Genomic DNA, 12,141 nt, shown 5'->3' with positions numbered 1-12,141 from the left:
ACTCCGTTCTCACCCTTTGCGGGCAAAACAATCTAACAATGGTGTAGATGACCAAGCACACTATCACCGAAAGGAGAAGTCACCGTATCTTGTGACTGGAAAGACTTCTTTGAAGACAAAATCAACTTCCAAACATCCGGACCCAACACTAGATGGCAGGAGTATTCAAAACATGCAAATCTACAGCTCTACATGCCAAGAACAGATGCTTACTGGGTAAGTAACATTATCCTTCATGCTCGTCAACTGGGGGAGAAGGTTATCCGTCACTATGATCTAGCCCTCAGTTAACGTAGGCTCCCATGTACTTTAGGCACACGGATTTCCACTGAAAAGGATGAACGGATATCACTGTGCGGATGGTGACCTTGAACATTGGCGATGCCTCGCTTTTTTCCCAGTTGACCCTGTAACCTTAGAGCTCCGCAAAGCCAGAGATGACTTCCAAGAGGGTCTGGCGGGAGCAGGAGAGGTCTAAAAGGGTAAGCAGGATGTCGTCGGCATAAAGATAAATGATTTACATCCCTTCGGTAATGGGGATGCTGGTTAATGAAGAGAGGCGGCAGCGAGTTTCAAGGTGAGAAGAAACCGGAGGAGTGGCAGAGGGCAAGCTTGCTGCATCCCCTAGCGAACTGGAATTGGGTTCGAAAGAAATACCCCACAGTTAACTTGAGCAGTGAGCGAGTCATTGGGCCCTTGGGCCTTAACTATGAAGTCCTCACCAAGACCGAATCTTTGAAGGGTTGCAAATAGGTATCCCCACTCGATTCTATCAAACGCCTTCTCTAGACGTGGGAGTCTCTAAATCTTTTACTGGCAATGGCCCTGTAAAATAATGCCTACTGCTACCTGTTTTCCTCCAAGAGTCGAGGTTACAGGAGGATTCTGCAGACTTATTTGGAATAAAGCAAGCAAAAGGTTTAAACCCATAGCCCTGGGCGGCCCAGTCTTGAGCAACTCAGAAATATTAATGTAGAGTGCCGCTGAAGATCTGTTGAGAATTGGGCAGATCCACTACCTTAATCCAGACAGTGGGATGAACTGCATGCTTGGAGGAATGGACAGGCAAGCATCTGTAGCAGGACAAAGAGTCTTGCGGTGAACCCAGGTTGATGACATACTAAATAGTAGCTGAAAGAATACAGAAGAAAAGATGCATAGCAGTGTGCAAAAATAGATTTTGTCCAAGTAAGACTAGGTAAGTGTACTGCAGCAGTCATGTCTAAGGTGATGCTAGCCCAGAAAGACGACCTCAGACTTAGTTTGCAATTGGGGTCAGTGGAGGGCAGAAAACACTTTCAACTGCCCAGTCGGCACTCAATTACTTCAGACCATTGGGTCCTCCAGGTTGTCCTTCAAAGCTATACCCTTCCTTTTTTGTCAACCCCCCTCCAATTCCTCTTGCTTACACCCACACTTTAGAGAACATGTTTGCATACTTTCCAAAGAGGTTCAGTCATTACTGATTAGAGGGGCAATTGAGTCTGTGCTTGAGAAGGAGGGAGGCAGCAGGTGCTATTTCTGCTGCTTCCGGTGCCCAAAAAGGATTGTCGGCCAGACTGATTTTGGATCGCTTGTTCATGAATGCTTTCCTTCAGAAGCACAAATTCAAGATAGTAACCTTGGCCCAATTATTCTCTCATGTAGACTGAGTGGTGTCCTTGGACTTGCAGGGCACATACTTCCTTCTGCCTATCCTGAAATCCAACAGGCGTTTCCTCTGATCCGTCATGGAGACAAAATGTTTTCAGTTCCCTGATCTACTCTTTGGGCCTTCGTTCTTCTTGAAGGTGATGGCTGTGGTTGTGGCTCATCTTTGCAGGTCCCTAGTGCACATCGTCATGCCCCTCAATGACAAGATGTTGAAGGTGAGCTCATCAGTCTGTTGCGGACCAACTATGATGACCATGTCACTACTTTTGTCACTGTGTTCTCCATCAACAAGCAGAAATCCCACCTCCTGTCAGTACTGATGATTCACTTTATAGAAGCATTGCTGGACTCAGTGGCGTTCAAACCCTTTCCACCACTGCTGTGAATCTCAGACATTCAGGATATGATGCTGGTGTTTCAGACCTTGTTTTGGATTCAGGCCCAGCCTGTTTTGAGGCTTCTTGTTCTCCTGGCCTCGACTATCCTTCTAGTGCCTCCTACCCATTGGCACATTCAGCCTGTTCAGTGGAACTTCCGCCTTCAGTGGGCTCAGCACTGAAGATGCCTAATGAACAACATCCGCAAAGAGACTTGGCATCTTTAATGGTGGATGAAGGACACCAACCTTAGGTGCATTAGGTTGGTCTGATGATGGATGTATCTGCTCTGGGCAGGGGAGGCCACTTAGACTGGGTGGAGATCAGAGGCCACTGGTCTCCACTGGAGCAGAAACTCCATATCAACTTCCTCGACCGGTGTTCCATCCAGCAGTCTCTCAAGGCCTTTCTGCTTCCATCTGGGCAACCCTGCAAGTTTTGACAGACAACATGAGCACCATCTGGTACTGCAACAAGCGGGGCAATGTGGGGTCGCGGGTACTGTGCCAAGAGTTGCTAAAATTATGGCGCAGGCTGGACCGTCAACAGACCTTGTTGTCAACTATCTGCAGGATCCCTGCACATGAGGGTGGATAAACTTAGCGGACACCATCTAGCTGATCATGAGTGGCATCTACGCCCATTAGGAATTCAAGGTGTCTATACCCAGTGAGGCATGCCTTGTATAGATGTTTTTGGTACTGCCTAGACACTCAGTCTCTAGAGATTCCCAGGGGCAAGCTTTCTACCTGTGAGACTTGTCTCCTCGGTGTGTTCTCACCTCTGCTGCATACCCAAGTTCTGTAGGTCAGTAGAGACCTGGCTCAGGTCATCCTAACAGCCCTGTACTGAGCTTGAAGAATGTTGTATTCTGAACTGCTGACCTTGAGTATTTACCCTCCCTTCCATCTTCCTCTACAGAAGGGCTTGTTGTCCCAACAACAAAATCAGTGTTTTTAATACAAATCTTCAAAACCTCCAACTCCATGCAGGGAAATTGAGCAGAGCCAGTTGAGTTGTTTTGACCTGGTTCCTGAGGTTGTCATAGTGGCGCCTCAGCTATCCACGAAGGCAATATACTGTGGACATTGGGCAAAGTTTGTGGCATGGTCTTAGAACCGTAGAGTCGATCTGTTTTAGGCTAAGCATTCAGAGTCGCCCCTTCTTTGACCCAAGAAGACATAAATGTTGCCACTGTAAAAGGTTATTTGTAAGCCTTCTCTGCCTTTCTAAGTCTCGCTGGTAGCCCACCTTGTTTAAGACACCAATTGTGTTGCATTTTTTGAAAGGTCTTACATTTATATTTCCTCTAGGATCTTTTGTTATGTGACCTTAACTTTGTTCTATCTTATTTAATTTGCACGCTTTTGAGCCTGTGCATCAGCTGTTTGAGACTTCTAACATTTAGGTCTTTCTTCCTCATTTGAATAACTTCTGTGTGCACTGAAGACATGGTCAGTACAACCATTGTATAACACCTCCTTTAAAGACAAGTTGCTGCTTTGGATTATTGAATCCTTTCTACTAAAGGTGGTGTCACTGTTTCGTGTCGGGCAGTCTATCATGCTCCCTACCTTTTTTTCTTCTTCAACACATCCCTCTAATGAGGAGGAAGGACTTTATTGGTCGGACCACAAGAGAGCCTTTTGCTGTTACTTGAACTGAGGATAATGAAGTGTATGACCAACTCTTTGTGGGATTTTCTGGTGCAAAGACATGGAAGGTGCTCCTGAAACCAGATTCGAAGAGTTAATTCTCTGCATACAAATGTGCTATCCCTTGGCAAAGAAGAAGCCCTGTAATGGCCTTCAAGCTCTGTTGTCTTAGTCAGTGGTTTTCCGGTGCTGCACATCTGCCAGGCAGCTACATGGATGTCTGTCAACACCTTCACCAGGTATTACTGCCTTGATTTCCAGTAAAGGCCCTTTTGCCTGTTGATCCTGCAGTATTTGCTGGTATGAAGTCCACTCCTCAGGCCCTCTGCCATTTCGGAGGTGCTGCTTGGATATCTATTCAAAAGATGAGGAATCTGCAGGTAAAGGTGTCCATTAAAAGAAAAGTTGCTTACTTTCAGTAACGCTCTTTCTAGAGGATACTTTTTCTGCCCACAGTTACCTTGCCACCTGTCATTTGCCCTTTTCTGTGGAGGGAATGTCCACATTTTAATAAAGTTTCATGTTAGACTCAGTTCACAGTTTGTTAATGACCTGCAGCATGTAAAAGCGTGGAATGCTGAATGGTAAACTATGTCATCCCACAGGGGTGGCACCTGTATACAGCCCTGCACTGTCGCTTTTGGAAGGAGGGCGAGGTCGATGCAGATCCCGATGATGCCACCTAGTGGTTTACAGGAGCAATTTTTCAAAGTTTCCGGATCCAGTTTAGCACCTGAGGGAATCCAAAAAGAGCGGAATCTGCAATTAGATAGATTGAGCAACTTGCCTTTTCTCATTTTCATTTGTTGACTAAGACATCCATAAAGGTGTCACATATTATTCCAGCAATTGCCCCCTGTCCACTGTTGAGAATGGAGATGCTGCTTCTGGCAGTACTAGAAATGGGGTTATAAAAGATAGAGGCTCTAAAAGGGATGTGGCCTATGAAGAGTACTTTAAAAAAAATCTCCACAAGAGGCGTGACCCATTTAACTAAGGCCAAAGCCTAATACTTGCAAAATAAAATCCTGTACTTGACAAATTCGTAAGTAGATTCACACTACTCTAAGAATAACCAATATCAGTAGGCAGTACAATATTTAGCTGTTTATATAGCACCATTATCTTGGCCATAATCAATCACACATGACAAAGGATAGTAAAAGTAAGAGCACCTTAATTGGTCACTATCGCTTAATTTGAAATCAAGTGTGCACAGGGTATACCTTGGGAATTCAGTTGTAATGAAATAGTGTGTTCGGTCCTGGGGCATCAGTGGTAAACTGGGGTATCCACTATCTCACTTCGTCATGATATTACACTGCTGCTCTGGCATGTGCCAGGCATACAGGTAGATACCCATATCCATACGCGGATATGGAGTACCATGTCCATGAACCCCACTGAGCAGTAAGCAGTATCTCCATCCAGCTTCCTGATGTTTCTTTCTGCATATCCTTCATCTGTTTTTTTTGCTCTTAGTCTTCTTCTATTTATTGTCAAGGAAGGACCTGGTATGAATTCTCTTTTTCTCATCATTCAATAGGTCAGGGTAAATATATATTGGTAAGTGCAGCTTTACTACACTTGCTTGTATTTATTTACCTTTACCATACAGTGCCAATCAATATTTTACAGACTATATTCTTGTAGGCTGATATTTCTGACCTCGATATTCTGAACCCTCAAAATTGTGTGATTATCACGTACTATTTAGAGCTAGACATTGTTTCAGGTTACCCAGTGAAGGCTTGTTGCACAATAGCAACGGCACACAGAGGAGCTCAGTCTCTAATTAGGTAGATTTTGGATGGGGCATATCAGCCTTCCTGGTGTATTTACCTGTGGTGAATCATACCCAATGTAGATACCTCAGGAAGGTTGATAGTCTGAATCTTAGAGTTCCCAAAGCTTATTCTGAGGTGGCAGTGCTAACATTGGTACAACTCTGGGCCCCAAATCCCTACTGAGATACAATGGGTTAACTTCTATTTATAAAGGTAATTCTCTTTTATGGTACAGGACCTACCTTCTATGTCAACAGAAGTCTTGTACTCTGCAACCCTGTCTGGAATGCTGCATAGAATGGACTAGAACTCGCCATATGGAAAATTCCTGAAACCAGATACAGGCCTTACGATGAAAAGCTGTGGACTAGAAATTGTGGCTCAGTATGCACTGCTTTTAACTAGTCTTTAAAAACATGTTAGAAAGTTATTTTAAATGAAAGCATATCCAAAAGTACCCCTTCAGTGAAGAGTAGGCAGCAAGATAAAATTAACAGAAAAAAATATATGTAGAGCAACAGGAAAAGTTATGTTCGAGGCATATGAGCTGCAGATCACACACTATGGATAGATCGACATCTGGTGTTGGGCCCGGATGTTTGCACTTGTTTTTGTCTTGGAAAAGTCTTTGGAAGTCACAAAGTAGGTGACTCCTCCTTTGGATTATAGTGCGCTTGGGCATCGGCTCCATTTTCAGATTGTTTTTTCCGCCATTGGGCTCGGATGTGTTTCTCGTGCTCTAGTTCGGTACCGTTTCGGATCCTACTTTAGACGCGCAATCCTTCACCCTTCTCCTGTATTGTTTTCGGTCGTGATCCCTAGTCGTCGCGCATCTCTTCAACATCGAAGTCCTCGATTCTGGTCGTCGACGAAGGCCTTCGGGCCTACCTGGGCCTTTACTTTTGGCTCATGAAAAGGACTCCATTCAAGAAGTGTCCTCAATGTGGGTCTAAGTTCCCCCACACAGATCTACATGAGGTGTATAACCACTGCCTCTCCACGGAGCACGAGGCCAGAGACTGTCCAGCTTGTGCCTCTTTCCGCTCCGAAAAGACTATTCGAGATCGTCGACCTCGATGAACAATGGCTCGCTCGTCGACAACCATCCCCGACTACATCTTCCACGAGGGTGTCGATGTTCCAGAGCAGGTGCAGGCCGAAAAAGGACTCGTCAGCACCTCCGAAGCCGATGACTCCGATATCGAGGAACTCACTCCTGAGCAGCGGGTCGTAAGTAGAGCCATCGACCCCGACCCCCTCCTCCCACCACCGAAAAAGGCTTCGGTCACACCTTCATCTTCGGGCTCAGGTGCACACCGAGAAAGCGCTTCTCACGCCCCACCTTCGGGCCCGGCAAAGAAGCCAACAAAAAAGCCTTCCGGCCACTCGAGCTCGAGTCAGCCTACCGTCGGTGAAGAAACCCAAACAACACCGAAAAAGAAACCATTGCCCTCCGCCTCGGTGCCGACTACTGCCTCCACATCCACGCACTCTGCACCAAAATTGACTACAAACAACCCCTCGACTCTGAAGAAAACATTAGAACCGAGCAAAATGCCGCTCCCAAAAGATTCACACTCTCAACCTTCGGAACCCAAAAAGCCGCCGGAACCGAAAAAACAACCGGGCATGCACTCTCCTACAGAGACTTTAAAACCTCACGGTTCCAAGCCTAAAGAGCACAAACCCGCCTCGTAGTCGGTGCCGCGCAAGTCTTCGGAACCAAAAAAATCAGCACCGAAAGAACAGCCTCCAACAGAAGAGCTTTTTAAACCGGACCCCACCCAAAAACTCTTCTAAGAGATCCAAAGACTGGTCAACTCATTCTTAGCTCCAAGAAACGACCACTGGACACGCCTACACCAGCTCCACCACCTAAAAAGAGAGATATTGCACCATCTCCTCTCAGGATCCCTTCTCCACCTCCTCCTCCACCTCCTCCTCCGCCTCCTCCTCCGCCTCCTCCTCCACTTCCCCCACCACACCACTCTCCTACACCATCTCCTCCTCCAGTGAATGATGATGATATCTATGATCACACTGGGGACGATGCAGACGACGAGCCACTAGGGGATCCTAGCCCACCTTCTACCCCAGACCCCTGGGATGATTATAACACACCAGATGTCCCTAATGTACCACAGGACGACATCTATCCCTCTAGACCTTCCCCTCCAGAGGATACCATGGGTTTCAACCAGCTAGTCCACATAGCTGCACAATACCACGGGGTCGACTTACACACAGACCCCGTAGAAGAAGATTTCTTAATGGATACTTTCGATATCTCACAAAAGTCCACCTCCATCTTACCCATGTTGAAAGGGGTAATTAAACACGCACCAGAGGTGTTTAAAGATCCTGTTAGGGCTAGAGTTATTAACCCCAGGATTGAAAAGAAATATAAAGCTGCCCCAGCAGACCCAGCATACATCAAGGGACACATACCGTTAGACTCCATGGTAGTATCCAATGCCAGAATGAGGGCTAATTCTCAAGCCTCAGGAGATGCCCCACCTCCGACAAGGAGTCTAAACTCTTAGACGCCTCTGGTAAGCGCACAGCGTCACAAGCAGCTAACATATGGCGTATCGCTAACACTCAAGCTTTGTTAACGAGATATGATAGAGCTCATTATGACGAGCTAGAGACCCTATTACAGCATCTCCCTGAAAAATATAAAACTAAGGCTAACGACCTAATACAGGAGGGTAAGCTTATTACCAACACCTCCATCCGCTGCGCTCTAGACGTAGCGGACACCGCCTCACGAGCTATCAACACAAGTGTCCTGCTGCGTAGACATGCTTAGCTATGCATTTCAGGTTTCAAACCTGAAGTCCAGACTGCCATTCTTAATCAGCCATTTGACCAGCAACACTTGTTCGGACCGTGGATTCATCTCTAGAAAAGATGAAGAAAGACACTGACATGGCTAAATCAATGGGAGCCTTGCAATCACAAGCTCCCATACGTTCCTTTTGTCGCTCCTCTTACAGAGGCACCTCCAGAGGCTACTCCTCAGACAACCAATCTACATCTTACAACATTCCCACCCAAACTACATTCACCAGAGGTTACCGAAGAGGTGGCTACAGAGGCAATAATAACAAGGGCAGAGGCAAGACCAACAATACCCGCTCTGCCTCCACCTATACCCAATGACTACCCTCCGCTCCCCCCAGACCATTCCTTTCCGGTCGGGGGAAGATTGCTACAGTTCCTTCCTGTCTGGAACAACATCACCACAGACAGGTGGGTGAGACAAATAGTTCAGTCAGGTTACTGTCTAGAACTCACATCTACCCCCCAAACATGCCACCCAGACAGCGCCCAATGTCACCAGAACACTTATCGCTGATAAAGCAGGAGGTAATCACCCTCCTACAAAAACATGCAATAGAACCAGTTCCACTGCATCAGCAAAACACAGGAGTTTACTCCCTGTAATTTCTCATTCCAAAGAAGGACGGTTCTCTGAAACCTATACTAGACCTCATACCCCTAAACCTGTACATACACTCAGACCATTTTCACATGGTCACACTTGGTCACACTTCAACAGGTCCTTCCACTTCTCTCACAAGGCGACTTACTTGCCACTTTAGATCTCAAGGACGCCTACTTTCATATTCCCATTCACACCTCTCACAGGAAATATCTCAGGTTTGTAGTTGACGGTCAATACTACCAATTCAAGGTACTCTCTTTCGGAGTCACCACAGCACCCAGAGTATTCACCAAGTGTCTGGCAGTAGTCGCAGCTCATCTAAGAAGACAGCACATGCACGTCTTCCTGTACTTGAACGATTGGCTTATAAAAGCCAACTCATACAATGTGTGTACATCACAATCACACCACAATCCAGCTACTCCACGACTTGGGATTCACAGTAAACCACGCAAAATCTCACCTACAACCGTCCCACATACAACAGTACCTAGGTGCCACAATAGACACCTCAAAAGCCCATGCATATCCTAGTCCAGCCAGGATAGCAAGCATACAAGCCCTCATAACCAAATTTCAGCCGCAACACTCTCTTCCAGCTCAAGTGTTCATGCAACTCATAGGGAACATGGCCTCTTGCATAATTATAGTACCTCACGCAAGACTCCAGATGCGCCCTTTGCAGGAATGCTTAGCACGTCCGTGGAACCAGGCTCAGGGTGAGCTGACAGATCTGGTGTTGGTCGACGATCGCACTCATCGCTCTCTGCAATGGTGGAACACCAAGAACCTTTCCAAAGGGCGACCGTTCATCGAGCCATTTCCACAGATTGTGCTAACAGCAGACGCATCGCTCTCTGGCTGGGGAGCTCATCTATCACATCAGACCATGCAGGGCAGGTGGACTCCTCACCAAAAGATACTTCACATCAATCACCTGGAATTACTAGCCATATTCCTGGCCTTAAAGTCATTCCAAAAGCACATATCAGGCAAGGCTTTCTTAGTCCGCACCGACAACATGACAGCCATGTACTACATACAGAAGCAAGGCAGGACACACCCTACAGCTTTCGGAACTAGGGCAAAGCATATGGAGATGGGCTATTCCTCAGGACATTTTTCTCCTAGCCCAACATGTCCCTTTAGTCCAGAACAATATAGCCGATCTGTTAAGTCATCAAACGCAACAAATTCACGAGTGGGAACTTCATCCACAAGTTCTTCAACCATTTTTCCACATGTCGGAGCAACCAGAGAAAGATCTCTTCACCACACACAAAAACACCAAATGCCCAAGCTTAACCGCCAGATACCCACACCCATTGTCCAAAGGCAATGCGATATGGATGAATTGGTCAGGCAGATTTGCATACGCTTTTCCGCCTCTCCCACTCATTCCACTAGTCGTGCGCAAAACTGCAGCAACATTCACTGACTCTCATCCTAGTTGCTCCAACATGGGCCACACAACCATGGTACACCACATTACTGGAACTATCTGTAGTCCTGCACCAAAAACTACACCTCTCCCCACGTCTCTTAACCCAGAACTGTGGAGAAATCAGACACCCGGACCCAGCACAGCTGAACCATAGCGATCTGGCGCCTGAGGTCCTAGAATTTAGTTACTTTAACCTTCCCCCTGACTGTATAAATGTTATCAGAGAGGCTAGATGACCCAGCACTAGAGCCTGCTATGCAGCCAAGGGGAAAGGATTTGTGATATATTGTCACAACAACAGCATCAATCCTTTAGATGTGTCTATTCAACACATCATAGATTATCTACTGCATCTCCACAGGTGCAACTTAGCATACACATCTATTAGATTACACCTCGCTGCCATAGCAGCCTATTTACAAACTAGACAACACCTGTCACTATTCAGAGTACCTGCCATCAAAGCGTTTATGGAAGGCCTCAAAAGAATAATTCCACCCAGGTTTCCACTGTCACCTGTGTGGAATTTGAACATTGTTCTCACAAGACTCTGCACAAATGCGAGCTACAATTTCTAACATGGAAAGTTGCTTTCCTAGTGGCCATTACTACCCTTAGAAGAGTCAGTGAGTTACAGGCACTCACTATCCAAGAACCATTTTTACAACTACATCATAACAAAGTGGTGGGGGTGTTTTAGGGGTGGGAGGGGAGGGAGGTGATCAGGAGTTCTTCTTGTAGCTTCACACACTGGACTGGGTCAACCCTGTTGTCGGGCTGAGCTGCAGCACCGGTATCTGGGGGGGCTGGCTATGACATTGTGCCTTGATTGTCATATTATCTATAGTACTGTATGTTGACTTTCTCCCCTGTTCATCTCGGGGAGCACAGACTTGAATGTATGTGCTTTGAAACTCAATAAAATTCAGTTAAAAAAAAAAAAAATCATAACAAAGTGGTTCTCAGAACGAATCCAAAATTCCTTCCTAAAGTTATTTCTCCCTTCCATCTCAACCAGTCTGTAGAACTGCCAGTGTTTTTCTCGCAACCACAGTCGCAGAAAGAGCTCTTCACACTCTCGATGTTAAAAGAGCACTGCTTTATTATATTGAAAGAACCAAACATTTTCGCAAGACTAAACAACTTTTTGTGTCATTCTCACCACCACATAAATGCAACCCCATATCAAAGTCTGGGATAGCAAGGTGGATTGTCAAATGCATACAAATTTGCTATCACAAAGCAAAACGTACATTATCTGTTCCTCCTAAAGCCCACTACACGAAAGATAGGGGCTTCAATGGCATTTTTTGGGAACATTCCCCTAGATGACATCTGAAAAGCAGCTACATGGTCTACACCGCACACATTCACAAAGCACTATTGTGTAGATGTGCAATCTAAACAGAAAGCTAGTGTGGGCCAGGCTGTACTCAAAACACTATTTCAAACTGCTGCAACAGACACTGGTGGCCGCCGCTAAGGATGGGTACTGCTATACAATCTCTGCATAGCGTGTGATCTGCAGCTCATATGCCTCAAACGGAAAATGCTACTTACCAGTATGCATCTGTTTTTGCCATGTAGAGCTGCAGATCCACACACGCCCACCCACCTCCCCGGCTACCTTTATCTGTTCCAGTACTATCTTATTTAGATACAGCATACATGGGCATCTTATCTGTTTCTCACAAAACTCCATCATTTCCCTGCTGGCGAAAAACAATCTGAAGATGGAGCCGATGCCCATGCGCACTATAATCCAAAGGAGGAG

General features: G+C 46.1%; 1 protein-coding gene across 9 annotated transcripts in view; it reads left to right on the top strand.

Moving 5' to 3' along the window:
- PPFIA3 (PPFI scaffold protein A3) overlaps positions 1–12,141 on the top strand; it is a 966,668-nt gene that overhangs the window by 464,734 nt on the left and 489,793 nt on the right. The window lies entirely within an intron of this gene.

This window comes from Triturus cristatus, chromosome 7 (assembly GCF_964204655.1).
Source record: "Triturus cristatus chromosome 7, aTriCri1.1, whole genome shotgun sequence".
In the NCBI taxonomy this organism is placed as follows: Eukaryota; Metazoa; Chordata; class Amphibia; order Caudata; family Salamandridae; genus Triturus; species Triturus cristatus.
This window is presented reverse-complemented; position numbering and strand designations above follow the sequence as displayed.